Source organism: Harpia harpyja, chromosome 7, assembly GCF_026419915.1.
Source record: "Harpia harpyja isolate bHarHar1 chromosome 7, bHarHar1 primary haplotype, whole genome shotgun sequence".
Taxonomy (NCBI): Eukaryota; Metazoa; Chordata; class Aves; order Accipitriformes; family Accipitridae; genus Harpia; species Harpia harpyja.
In genome coordinates, this window is record NC_068946.1 from 22,606,255 (window position 1) to 22,620,714 (window position 14,460).

The 14,460-nt window shown below is 44.5% G+C and overlaps 1 protein-coding gene across 4 annotated transcripts in view; it reads left to right on the forward strand.

Moving 5' to 3' along the window:
• The first annotated feature begins 734 nt into the window (after positions 1 to 734).
• The window catches only part of MYO1B (myosin IB), a 114,723-nt gene continuing 100,997 nt past the window's right edge, over positions 735 to 14,460 (forward strand). For all 4 annotated transcript variants that reach the window (XM_052791739.1, XM_052791741.1, XM_052791740.1 and 1 more), the window contains exon 1: positions 735 to 864. The gene's annotated coding sequence lies outside the window, so the exon portion shown is untranslated. The remainder of the gene's footprint in view (positions 865 to 14,460) is intronic.

Genomic DNA, 14,460 nt, shown 5'->3' on the forward strand with positions numbered 1-14,460 from the left:
AGACCTGGTATGAATACAGCCCTTGGGGTTTTTCCTTTTTTTTTTTTTTTTTTTTTTTCCTTTTCTCTCTTCACACAATGGGGTAGTCACCCTACATTGTTGATGGCTTCTGTGCTTATCAGGGGCAGGACTGGGCAGATAAGATGTGTTATGTATGTCAAAGCTTGCTGTAAATACTTTCGGGTGCTTACATTTAAAATGAGGGTATGTTTTGAGGAGGTGCTGAAAACATCATTGCAGAAATCTAGCCGGGGATGTTGGGCTTCATGCTAAAACAGGTCAGCTTCTCTTTTTGCTCAGCTTTTGAAGGCTAAGGGTGAACTATACAGGGAGAAAAAAATGACGGCCAGGGCGTAACTGCAGAACTGCAGGTGCTTACGGGTTTCAGTCGTACAACGAACAGGACGGGTGGAACACGCACACCCCTCGCCCTTGCAGCGCACGGGGGAGACCGGGTGAGGAGGATTCCGACCCGGCCCGGGGCACCTGCCGTTGCTCAGGCCCTGCGGGGCCACCCGGGGGACCCGCCGTTGCACAAGGCGAGGCGGGGGCGGGGGCTGGATGCAGCCGGAGGGACGCTGCTGCGGAGCGCCGGGCCGGGCCGGGCCGGGCAGCCCCCCGGCGCGGGGAGCGGCGCCCGCCGGGCGGCGCTGCGAGGCCGGGGCGGGCGGGCGCGCGCTGCCGGGGCCGGCGGGCGGCGGCGCCTCCGCCCCTCGCGGGCGGGGAGGGGCCGGGGCTGCGCCCCGCTCCGCTCCGCGCCGCTCCGCTCCGCCGCGGCTTCGGCAGGGCAGCGTCCGCCGCCGGCTCCGGGCGGGAGGCGTCGGGCTGCCGCGGGACGGCGGGCAGCGCCCTTCGGCGGCAGAGGTACGGCTCCCCCCCGGGATCCCCCGCCCGCACGGCCGGCCCCGGCCCCCTTTGTTGTGCAGGACCGCGGGGGGGCTGCGGGGCGCGGAGCCCTGCGCCCCGGCCGGGCTCCGGCACCGGCAGCCCGGCGGGACGGGACGGGACGGGACGGGACGGGATCCGCCGCGCCCCCCGCGGGGATGGGGATGGGCATGAGGGATGGGGTCGGTGCTGCAGAGGCTCGGGAGGGGGGGAGGTGTTCGGCGCCGGGTCCTTTGCGAGGGGGGGGCGGCGGTGCCGGGGTCAGGGTGCCGAGCACGGCAACCTCGGCGCCTCCTGGGCGTCCCTTCCCGGGGCAAAACTGCGGCTTTGGGACGATTTACGGGCGTTGTGGCTTTCGTTAGCATCTGGTGGATGATTGTGGGCTTCAGGCAGCTTAATTTAGGCACGAATGCCGGTGTGCACACACACAGAGATGGTCCGGATCTTACCCTTTAAAATAAGAATGTGCGTGTGTGCTTTTTCTGGAAAGAGACCGTGGCATCTGTTTCTTCTTGTCTAAATCACCGTCTGTGCACAGCTTTGCTTCATTCAAAAGAGCGGGCTTGGGTATGGGGGAGAGGGGAGGACCGTGGGAAGAGTGCTGGTAACTTGGAGCAGGATGATGAATTCTGCCGTCGGGTAACTTTTGGAGAAGAGACTTAAGGAAGGGCTTGCTAGGGCACGGTCGTTGTCCCAAAGAGCTTCCCGGAGGGGACTGCTTGGTGTAGCCTCCCAGCTAAGACCATCTGCCTGCGCCTATGGAGGCCAAGGCTGTTGGGATTTGGTGTAGGACATCTGCTGCCGCTGTGTTTTGGGAAGGGCACGCCTTTGTTCCTCGGAGCGGCCAGACTCCCCCGTGCAAAGCAATGGCCATCCTAGCAGGTCCTGCAGGAAGCAAGGCTGGCGGTATGGTCACGAAGTGCATAGGTGCAGCGCTCGCTTGTCTTGCCCACGGTACCTATGTGCTTGTACATCCGTGCGCATGCATGCTGTTTGCTTTTTTGAGTGATTTAAACCTTTGCAGTTTCAGATGAAGTGATTAAGTCAATTGCTATGTATTTAATCAGGACCACTATCCTAAAGGACAAATGTAACAGTAATGAAATAAAAGCTAACTACTCTTACAATGTATGTTGGAGAAGCTATATAAAATATATCCAGATTAGAAATTACCACTGGAAGATGTAAAGGTCAGGTAAAATGGCTGACTCTGCAATTTTAGTGTTGAATCATGAGTTTTCCATATCCGGCTGTCCTATTGTTAATTGTGAATTAAGGCTGGCAACAAGCTGCCCATCCTTCCCTGGATGAATCATCACTTTGTGAAGCCCTGTGTCAAAAACAAGGCTTTCCCCAAAACCACGCAGTGTTAGGGAACAGAAATAGTTTGACCCATCTGTTAAAGTAGAGTTCAGTTCTTGGCCGCTTCTAAACATATTAAAGGTAACGATATTCTTCATGTGTTTTTATTTCCAGTTGTCCCAGGCCTGAGTTTAAGAATGTCTTTAATTTAGTGCTTAATGCAACGTGCTGCCTCTGGCTTGATTCTGTGTGAAGGTGGAATGGTTGGAGCATTCCCGTTATTCCCAGAGTAACATACACTGGTCACCACTCATGTCGTCATTTACCATCATGTAGCAATTACTGGTGTGTTAGGTTACCACAAATTTGCCTCTGTCCTTAGGAAAGAAGATGTTTCTGAAAACACCTATGTGGTGTTAGGTGGCGTATTTGATAGACATCTTAAAAGCTTCTGACTCCGTATGGGCACCACAAATAGACTGAGTGCTCTGCAAGGCAAAGGTGAAAGAACTCATGAAAGCATCTTAGATCACAGAAACTTGCCTTTTTTTCTTTCCTTTCTTTGTAAGAGACCTTGTTAAATCAGGTCTCTCTCTGAGGAAACGATGCCAAGGGACGGAAGTTTAATTTAGCTATGTGTGTTAGCCCTCTCAAATGTTGTGCAAGACTTGATGTAATTCCCTTTAGAAGGGCAAATGTACATTGCAAGCCTACTAGTGCTTCTGGGGGAAGGGAAAATAAAAGTCTGGCAAATGAGTGGAGGAAGTGGGAGAGAGAAATTGGAAACATAAGCAACCATTAATTTTTCCCACTGTGCACTCTTAAGAAACTGCTGGCAATATACTGGAGATACTGTGCCTCATGGAAGTGTCATGGACTTGCTTTGCATGATCCTCTGAGATCATCTAGTTTCTCTGAGCTCTGTGGGAACAGAAATTCCTCGTGTTGAAGTCTGATCTCATCTTCCTTCGGCAGCAGTAATAGCAGTGGCTTGGGAATCGGAGAGGAAGGTGAAGAAAGCGCAACTGGGACGGTTTGGAGAACAGCTTAGTGCTTGTATAGGCCAATCTGGACACTGTGTTTCCTCCTTTCACTTGCCCTATGTGGTCAGAGCTGGGACCAACGCTAATGTACCCGCCAAAGTTAAGTGCTCTGTCAGTGTGCTAAGCTTATTCAGTGCAACTCGCGTGTCAGACCATCCTATAAATCTTACCTTATATTTCATTCATCCTTTTTATTGTGCTAATGAAGAACAAACTGAAATGGAAAATGGTGACTTGAGTGATTGTATGCGTCAAGCTTGGGGAATTTCCTGAGTTTGATGAAAGACAAAAATAAAGGCTTTTTCCCTCCCCTAATAGCTGTGTAGTTAGTCTTTTAAATTCTCACAGCCTTCTAAGTAGCTTCTCCTGTTTGTTGGGGGACTACTGGCAAAAAAATTTCGGAAGGCTGCGGTGGTGATGACCAGCCCTTGAGTCTGTAACCTGATCCACAGCTTTTTCTCGTCAACTGGGAAAGGAAGTAACAGCTCCTATTACATCCTTATGTAACCTCTCCATTCATATCCTTCAAAAAGAAGGAAACCAGAGCTTGATTTCTGATGTATAAACTAACATCAAGGCCTGCTTTGTCATAAAGAAGCAGTAAAGAACAACATTAATTTTCTTTTGTTTCGCAGTTCCTAGAATGAAAAAAAAAAAAGTAAAGATTTTTATTTTGTGCTGATGGGATAGTGGAAAGGGCTGCAACTCTGTCATATGCTGTGAAGTAGCTGTTAAAGAGGATACTGGAACTGCAACAAGGATCTTTTTGTGAATCTTTTCTGGTGGGTTTGAGCATTAGTCTCAAAACATTTACCCTTTACAGTTGTGCCCCAGTTTGCTTGTAGATTGTGAAAGCTTTGCTCTTTTGGTTTGTATGACTCCAGATTTTGGTGTCTGAACAAAAGGATCTCCTGTTTTTTTTGCTGTTGGACTTAACAGCAGGTGAGAATGGTGAGGGAAGAGGAAGGTGAGGTTCTCAAAACTTTTCCATGTCCTTTCACTTATATATACACATATATAAAAATATACAAGAGGAGTAGGTGTTTCTCCAAGTAGAATAGGTGTTTCTCCCTTTGAATAGGAGAAGTACCTCTGCTCACTGATCAAATAAAGGAAGACTTTCTGTGACCCTGTCTGGGGTTCCCAGCTTCCATATCTCAGTAGGGACTTTAACTGTTTTCCACACTTTCTCATAATTTTTGCCTTTGGTCTCCTGCCAAGCCGTTATTTTCTCTAACCAAGTGGCCTCTACTTCTTTACTTGCCTCTGGTACCTGTTGCCCATCCTCTGGAAGCCACTGGTGTATCATGCTTGTTGCAATCATATCCTGTATCTGGGAGGCAGGTAACTGTGAAACGTGTGGCTTGATCTCAGGGACCAGCCTGGCCTGTGACAGGCTCTTCTTTTAGTAGGGCTGGAGCAGAGTTTTTATGGTATGCGTGGCCATTTTCAGTGGCTTCTGGCATTTTTGATCCTTTGCTCTGTGTTCGAAGAAACTTGTAGTAAAACCAAGCAGTTTCTCACCTTTTGCTTACCTTTCTTTTAAGTAACTGTAGAGTCTTTTGAGTTGCTTGCAGACTCAAGATTTTAGACTAATGTATCATCCAGCCGCAGGGCTAGAACCATCCAAATTTTCTTTTCCCATGCGAAGAGCTAGTGGCATAGCTTTTAGTGAAAATTGTGCAGACACTTAATCTTTTTGTCTCTCCTAACTCATTGTTACTGGGATACTTCCCATTTGGTATCAGTAATTAACTTGTGTCCATTTCTTGATATATTTTAAGTCTGCTAGCAAAGTCACTGTGGTGATGAAGATGTTTCAGTGTGAAAGACTGAAGTTTCAAAATATGGTTTCAGAGATGAACAAGAATTATCAAGTCCCCTTTTCAGATGCAAACCTGTTGGGGACTCCTTCTGTGCAGACAGTATAGCAGGAGTAATGGACCCCAGAGGCAAGAGCAGCATCCTTTTCTCTCCAGTGGAAAATGTACGCAGACACATGTAATGCACACACTAAAGCTCCAGCCTTTGGGATGAAAGCAGTCGAGAGGTGGCCTCTAGCCTAAGTAGCCAGATTTAATGTTTCAGCAGAGAAGCTGAAGGCCCAAGATAAGGAATCCAAACATCCAGAGTCCCAAGGACTGAGGGCGAGAAACATTTACTGTCACAAAGATTTTCTCCTTTGCAGGAGTGGGGAGTGGGTGTATCTTGGGGTTTAGGTAATTGCCTTGTCCCTGACTTTGTGCAGTGCTGCCTCGGAATTGCTTTGGTGAGGGTGTACTAATAAACTTTGCCTTGTTCTCCCTCTCTTGTAGAGGCAGCAGTCCTTACGAGAGTCTTATATTAGCAGAAATCCTTACACTGTTGGGCAAGAGGATCATGAAAAGAAAAGATACCAGGAAGAAAGAAAAGGCATATAGGAAGTAGAAAAAGAGGAGATAATTATGAGGAATAGGTGCCGAGTAACAGAAGGGTTGGTGGGTGCTGTACTATCAGAAATACTTGCTGTAGATTTCCTTATTTTCTAAATACAGGGAGCAAGGAGAGACTCATTTTTCCCTACTGTCAGCAGAAAGCAGTTTTTAAAAGTTTGTGACCACAGCCTCTGGTCAGCATTGGTACAAGTTTCCTGGGCCCACAAATATGCCCTGTATGCGAGCTCTCTTGCTTTTTGCTTTCTGCTTCTTTTTCTGTAATTTGCCTTAATTTGCGTAGTTTGTATGCTCTAAAGTGCTACTGGGGGTACTTTGAATTAGGAATAAGAATAATTAAACTACAGGATTTACTACAATGGAAAGAAAAACAGGTAGAGAGCAGTCACATCCTGAAATGTTTCTTCTCTTTTATATGTATTTTCTTTATGGAGTCTGTTCTTCCTCGTGTCTGCAAGAGCATACTGCTGTTTGAATATCTTTGTAAAGACTAGGCCTTAAGGTAACCAGTTTTTATGCACAATGGAGCACATGTAATGTCCTGATACTGTGCTTTAATCTTTTCCACTGACCTTTGAAGACCTGCACGAAGTTTGAAACGAGGAAAACACTGAGTGGTGAAGTGTTGAATTCTGTATCTTGGGAAAGCATGACCAAAGGAAGTTGCACATTCTTTCTGTATTTTAATGCCTTTGTGTTAAAACGATTCGTAGGACAGTTAAGGGTGTCCTTTTAGATCAGAGAGGTATCCTTAAAGTCCTTGTTGCATAAGGACTGTTTGGATGGCACTGTAACGAGAAGTTAGTTCTGCTTTTAGGAGAGCTGTTGAAGGGAGTGAAGTTGGTATTAATCCTCTCCATTGTTCCTCTGCGGAAGCAAGTAAGCAGCTTAACAGAGAGGCACTGGTGAGGCTGGCTGAGAGATGAAGATGTGCCATTTCTTCTGGGACTCTGGGGACCAGTTAACCATCCACCAGATAGCTTTGCTAGAGAGCTTTGTGTTCGAGGGAGGAGAAAAAAGCTTTTTCTAGCGAAGCTCATGCTTATCCGATGTGAAAGAAGGAATACCTGGGATGTCTAACTTGCAGCAGGAATACCAGCTGCTCTACCTTTTCATCAAGAGAGGCTTGGAGAGAGGTCAGAAGGAAGATAGTAGGGGTTGAAAGGCAGATTGTTTTGGGGGAGTGGTTAAACCTACAAGCTAAACAAGTTAAACCTACAGCTAAACCAGTAACCGGTTTGTTACTTGAGTGTCTGGAGACCCCTCCTAGTTTTTACGTGTGAGAGTAGGTCTGTGACTGATGGAGCAGTTGAGCTTAGTCGTGCAGGGTAAGCTAGGGAAGTGCTGATTCCAGGTGAAACTTTGGAGAAGGAGAAAGAGTAGTGGAGGGGGTGAAAATGAAAATTAATCCCTCTCTCTCTCTGAAGGAATATTCCTGGTTGTGGTGAGGAAATACTGCTGCCACAATGTACCAGGAATCCTCTGTATAGCCTTGGTTAACTCTGCTCAGCAAAGACAGGCTCAAATAGGAGTGGGAGCAGAGAAGGGCTATTGAGATGGTCAGGGGGATGGGGAAGCCACTGAGAGGAAAACGAGCAATACTGGCTGTGGTTTATTCAGAATGAGGACCATGATATGATCCTCTGTAAATATTTTCCTGGGAGGGAGAAAACACATTTAAATTTAAAAACAAAACAAAACCCCAATAGCATTAGCACAGGCAAGAAGTGGATTTTAGCTGACCAGGAATAAATTTAGGCTAGAAATTAGGCACACTTTAGGAACAATTTCTCATGAAACATTAGAAGTCTGAAAAATTGCACTCTGGAGTAGTGCAGTATAGTAGTCATGATTGTATGATACAGTGGTTTTGGCACCAGTTTCAAACATACAGAACAGATATAGCTATTATTGCCATTGTTCAGTTCACAGACTGTCAGGCTGCGGGAGTTAAAAGGGCTCTGGAGATTACCTTCAGTGATCAAAGAGTGCAAGGCTGTGTTAAAACAAAGTTCACTCCAGGAGAAACCCTGGAAAATCTTTTGGCAAGCAAGGGTAGAGCTGGAGCTCCTTGTACCTTGTAACAGGTTTCTGACACAGGGGAAGCTTGTCTGTATCTCATGTGAATAGATCTTTTTGCTTCCTAAAACTGCCAGATGACAGTTCTTGCTGAAACAAAGTGAGGGAAAAGTCAGTACCTGTGAGCGTACGTTGAGTTTGTCTGCCATGAGACTGGCTGTTTTCCTTCTGTGGGAGGGAGGTGCTTTCTGTTGAGGTTTTGGGAAGGTGTCCCTCTCTAAATCTGCAAAGTGTTACATTTTATTTGGAAGTGCCTTTGTTTATCATGCTAGATGTTAATAAACACACTGTCTGCTGGCTTCTAACATCATGGACAGCTGGACAAGAGGGATTACTGTGTGTTGAAATGCAGCTTCTTGAACTGCTCCTATTCTCTGAGATATCTCTTGTTTAGAGATACACAGGAATAGTTGGAGATACCTTGATTTAAAAATTGATGACTTTTATCCTGTGATTTCAGGTTTCTGACTGAAAATGACTGTTGAGAATGAAAATGACAAAACTGTGGATATAGTTCAACACTTGAGACAAGCAAACATGTCTAAACAGTACACATAATTCCTCTAAGCCTCCTTTGCCCTTAAATAGATGCTTTTTTAGCTTGGGTTTGGGCAAATCGTGCTTCCTCTTCCTGCAACACGTCCAAATTTTTTCATTTTCTCCACCTCCTTTGCTGTTCATTAAAAATAGCAGTGTTTTACTGAAGAGAAATTGATGTGCAGAATAGACAGTGATGGAAAATTCTAGGGTGAAACCTTGCACTGTTCTGTTACCTTGGCAGCTAGTCCTGGGAGAAATGGTACTAAACGAGTCTGACTTCCTGCAGGTTTTTTTTCCTCTTGTGACGGATTGACTTGCAAAGAAGCAATAATTTCTATTTGAAGCTTTTCTGTGGCTAGGGAATTGTGTGGAGCCATTCTTCCTGCAGTGGCTCTGTGGTACTTAATAAGGTGTTTGTTCTCCTTGCAGCCCATGTCTCTGATGGGACACTTATGCTCAGATCTCTTCTCCTGCCTGCTTTTACAGATGCATGAAAAATTAGCTATTCTGTTGTCCTTTACTCTTTTGTCTGAATGAAATTCAACATTAGGCATGTATGAGAGAGTAGACGCACAGAGCAAGACATGGACAGCTAGCATGATTTGTCTTATTTTTATAAAACACTAGGCTAAAAACTCTCCAAATATTATTTACAAATATATGACAGTGAGGTTTCCAGGAGGGGGAAATTGCAATAGGTAAGAATAAGCTACCTGGGGCAGTGTTTGGGTGACTCCTTTTTCTTCTGTTTTAAATGGAAAAGGAAAGTGAGTGGTGTGAAAATACACAGTGCTTTCAGCCATGCAAATTTTAGCTTTACCCAGACTTTTACTGCTTGGAATAGAATGTGGGTTCATGGAAACTTGGACCTTGCTCTGTGGGTAACTCTGTGAGTGCGATGGTGTCTGCCAGCTGCTCTAGGAGTTATGGGTATGCTCAGTTATCGTGGGTGGCTTGGTGGGTAGATAGGGGCACAAGCGCCTCTTCTGGGATCTGGATTTCCTAAAGCTCCTGATTAGCTTTGTGTTTGTCCATGCCAGTTTTAAGTCTGGTTCAGTGACTGCCATGATGACTTTCTGTAGCTGCTTTTACTTCTGCAGTTGGCTGCTGAGTGAAGCTGCAGCGTTACCTGTTCTGTTACTGCATATTCTGCATATCTTCAAGGCTTATCACCAACTGCTTAACAGGCAATGCACACAAGCATTTGAGGAGATTAGTGTGTATTCTGGTATTTTAACCCTGTAGTATTAAGACATCTCTTATTACCTACCTTACTGACATGATATAAATTGGTGTTCACTCCAGTTGCCCTGCCATAGATTTCTTTTGCCTGTATCAGGGATGTGTGGCGCATGTGCTGACTGGAGGAAAGCAAGGCTTGCTCTCTGCCCACCTGCTTGTGTGGAAGGGAAAGTAAAAATCCTATTATAATAAAGTATAAATGAAAGATCCAGATTACACTGGATTGCTGAATCGCTCCCAAAGGAGTGAAACCTCAGTTGAAAGAAATGTTTTGACTTTGTGAGGGCTGGTTGTTTTTAAGTAGTATTTTGTGAGGATCTGCTACTGCGTGAACTTTTGAGCGTAAGCTCTGGTGTGGTAGCAAGCTACTGGTGTGTGACATACAACAAACAAAAAAGATCCCCCAAAATAAATAAGTGCTGCCTTGGTTTTTGTGCCCCTGTTCTGCAACAGCTATGCAAACATAACCTTTGGATTGGGCAGGATCCCCCAAAATTGGCAGAAATTTTTAAGTGGCAGCTTGAAAGATGAAGGTAATCAGTTTAAAAGGGCACCCCCGCTTAATGGAGTTCAGATATCCAGTAGTAAAAGCTAATTTTTGTGGGTTTGGTTTTTTTTTTTTTGAAAGAATGAGGGTGTTTTCTTTGTGTTCATGTTCTGTACTGACAACTTTTTAAAAATCATGTTTGAAGAACACTGTCAGTCTGAAGTCTAGTTCTTTGGTTTAGGGGATGAAGGCAGGACCTTTGACAGCTTTTGGTTTTGCAGTCACATTTTGCTCCTTATTTTGAAAAAGATTCAAGAGAATCTTAACAATGTATGTGCCAAAAAGAGACCCCCTTTATTCCTGAATATTTTATCCCTTTCTGTAGATGTGGAATGATTATAAAACTCCGTGGTTAGGCAATGACTTAAGAAAAGCTTCAATGTAAGAAACCACCATGAATCCTGTTTCTGCTGAAGTCAGTGGGAATTTAACCAGAATTTTGGACTGCAGACAGCCTTGTTAGTGAAGACCTGTTTCCAGAGCTGCTTGAGCGTGTCCAGAGAAGGGCAACCAAGTTGGTGAGGGGCCTTGAGCACAAGTCTTATGAGGAGCGGCTGAGGGATCTGGGGTTGTTCAGTCTAGAAAAGAGGAGGCTGAGGGGAGACCTTATCGCTCTCTACAACTACCTGAAAGGGGGTTGTAGTGAGGTGGGTGCTGGTCTCTTCTGTCAGGTGGCTGGAGATAGGACAAGAGGAAATGGCCTCAAGTTGAGGCAAGGGAGATTTAGGTTAGGTATTAGGAAAAATTTTTTTACTGAGAGGGTTGTCAAACATTGGAATGGGCTGCCCAGGGAAGTGGTTGAGTCACCATCCCTGGAGATATTCAAAAAGCGAGTGGACAGGGTACTCCAGGACATGGTTTAGGGGGCATGGTTAATGGTTGGACTTGATGATCTTGAAGGTCTTTTCCAACCGAAATGATTCTATGATTCAAAAAAAAAAAAAGAAAATGCCCAAGGTGTTCTCCCAATTAAACAGAAGTAATTTAAAAAGAACAAAACAAAACAACTGGCTCCAGAATAACCATTTACAGAAAAGGCTACTCCACACCTGTAATCTTTGAAGCCTGTCAATATAATCGAAAATGTAAAGGAACCTTTGCAGGGTAGAAACAGAGTGCCAAACATCTTTTGATTATTTTAAGACCGTATTTTAGCAGGTGTTAAAGAAGGGTGCCTTAGCAATATTGAAGGACACAAATGTTTTTCCCCAAACCTAGCATGACTGTATGACCAACCCAGATGAGTTAAAGCAAGGCTGCAAGTTGACTTAGGAAGTAGATCAACGCCTGAGTGCAATTACTGGTGGCAGTTACTGTGTTGTGGTTGCAAAATCATTATTAGAAGTAATTTGAAAACCTGTACTGCTGGGAGTATAAAGTAGAAATAGTAGAATAGATATACGCCACGGTCTCTTACAGCAGGTAATATCCATGCTAATGTTACTCAAACTAGTATGCAAAAGTAACAGGAAGTAGCCTTAGAGAAATGCAAACACGGCCCCTCACTCCCTCCCCCAAGCTCATGTATTAGTCTTTTATTAGAGAAGAGAAGGAGGGCAAAGCTGTATCTTCTGCATAAATGGCTCAAGTTATTTTGGTTTTGTGGTGAGGTGCTGTGCGCCTTTTATGTGATAGGAGAGCGGTATGTAGTCTCGTCAGAAAGGATATGACCAGAGGCACGAAAGAGGCATCTTTCTCGCTTTTGGGGGATTAATGACAAATAATTACTGCTTAATGTAGATTGTAACCACGCTGATGTAAAAATAAAAAAACCCACCCCAACCCCCCAACAAAACAAAAAACCCCAACAATACCCCCCCAACAAACCCCAAAGAACTGCAGCAACAACAACCAAACCTCTCCGTTTTGCATTTATAAAGGACCCGAGTCCTATTAATGAAGAAAGTTTCAGCCACTGTTTATGTCAGTAGGAGATAATGTCCCAGCAAACAGTTTGTACATGTCCTAATGAAGTCTAATTATTCCACTATCAGTTTTTCTAAACTGCAGTTAAGCCTCCGTTGTTACACTACTAAAAGATGATAGTGCTTCACGTGGTTGCAGCTGTTTGTTCAGCAGTACTTTAAGTGGCCAGGTTCTTTCTTGAAAATTACCCAATCTTTAGCTAAATGCATGGCGTTTGGTAGCAGGAGCCAGCAGAGCGTTCGTTCCTCCTATGGGATTCTGCTGGGCAAATCTTCTGTCATCTAAATTGCAGTCACTGGTGCGCAACTCTGTCCTAATCTGATGTTGCTAAAGAACCGTTCCCATTTAGCTGATGCTGAATACAAACATTCCTGCAGTCCTAATGCAAATATACTCTGTAATGCCGCATTTTACTTTTGTAATTCACCAGAGCTGTTTGTTGCTAAGTACTCAAGAAATCTGTACATGTGTGATGTTAATGCCTACAGAAATTAAAGAGAAGTTGTGCAAGGCTTTCAAATAATAGCTCTTGCTTGGTAGGTAAGATGTGGGAAGCATTAGCTCATTCAAAAGCCCCAAATTATAAACTTTTTCAGTTTGGAAAACACTGATTTGTTGAGTAGGACTGTGGGAGGAAATGGAATTTAGAAGATATTCAGACATTGGCCAAACCAAAAGAAAAGATGGAGAGTCAGAGGAAGCATTTTAGTTTGAGTGTGCTTTTACTGCTGTTGCAATTTCTATTAACACTCCTTCCTGCAATCTGTCTGTCAGGTTTCTCAATTCCATTTTCTTGCAGGAAGAAATTGTGGGCTGCAACATCACGCTGTTTTCTGCATGCTCTTTTCTTCAGCACGTTGATGGTGCCAGAGCAGCATCTGTGAGCAGTCACAGCTGGGCAAAAGGGTGCAGGTGTTCCTAGCAGACAGTGGCCAAGCAGCAGGTAGAAAATGCTGGGTGCACTGTTCCCCTGTAGCATCCAGAGACTAAAAAGTTAGGGAGTATGGTGGGAAAGCAAAGATGTTCTTTGGATGATATCAATGTTTTTTCATAGAGGCTGATGTCAGGAAATCTAGCTTTGAGTGAAAAGGACGCTATAATAGTTCAGCTGCAGGGTCTGCCTCAGTTTACCTGGTGAACCAGCACAAGCTGATCCAATGAACTTGCGCCTTCTGGGCATCAGTCAGAGGCCAGTGATTTGTAGGGTTTGTTGGGCAGCAGAACAGGATGAATTTAAATCCTGCCTCTTGATAAATTGGTACTTAACGCTTGTCATGAGTAGTACAAGATGGCTGTAGTCCCTCTTAGTTTTGTTTTGTTCAGGTAATGACACCGTCCCCCTAACTGCTTTAAGCAGCAGTGGCCTGTTAGTGTCCCTGCTCTGTGTGGGCTGATTTCTCCTTGACAGAGAAAAAAGGGAACGAGTGGGCAAGCATAATTACAGCCTGATGGGGGCTCAGGATCAGACCTGGAACATGAAATCAGTTTGAACTCCGATATTGAATTACTGATGTTGCAGGTTGTTCCATTAACTCTTATAAAAGAAAAAGGTGTTTATTTTCGACAGTGAGTTGGTGGTAGTGAAATCAAAGGCTTGCTTTTTTGTTTGCTTGTTTTTTAATAGTCAGAGCTTGAAGCATATGTGAGTACATCTATTGTGTCAATTTTGATGGTAGGGAAATTGTCCTTTTGCTGCAGTGTCACAAAAGAAGAAAAACAAGCCACCTCTGCAGCCAGTGATAATTCCAGTGCAGCAAATGCAGATGTGTGCGGCTGCACATCTGTAGGAAGCTGCTGACAATTGTTGCTCTTTTACTGTATGAGGGTGATGTGGAAAACCTTGGACGATTCCGTAACATGCTGTATGCCAATAATGGGGTATTACTTCATTTCCCCATTAGAGAATGTGTGAACTTAATTGTACAAAGCTTTTGGGGTTTTGCCTATTCTCTGTATCATCTTCTATTTATAGTTTTCATTAGCTGTTGTTTCAGACTGGCTGATAAGACTGCTGTGGCTGTGGAATAGTGTAATTTTTAATTTGCCATCCTTGTGGCCAAGAGGGACAAGAAGATTTTAGATTCAACTGGCCTAGCTGGATGGCAATCCCAGGCATTGCAAATAGTAGATACAACAGTCTGTGTTTTAAAAGGCTACGTGTAATTTGGGAGCGTATGTGTAAAAGCATTTTACAGATGTAGCATGCCCAACACTTCTCCCGAGCATGTTGTCCAACATAAAACAGATCAAGCTGTGAAGGATTACTGAATAATCTTTATTTTTCTGAGAATGGAAGTCTGTTGAAAGTGTTCTCACTCCATTGAATTAAGGCCTAGATATGAGACCAAAGTGAGGACGAGCAGATTTGACAAATGACTAGAGAGAGGGGAGATGTTCTGAAATGCTGCCGATGTTTGCGTTAGGGATAAGAAAGGTAAATTTGGGAGAAGACTCAAGCGGTAAG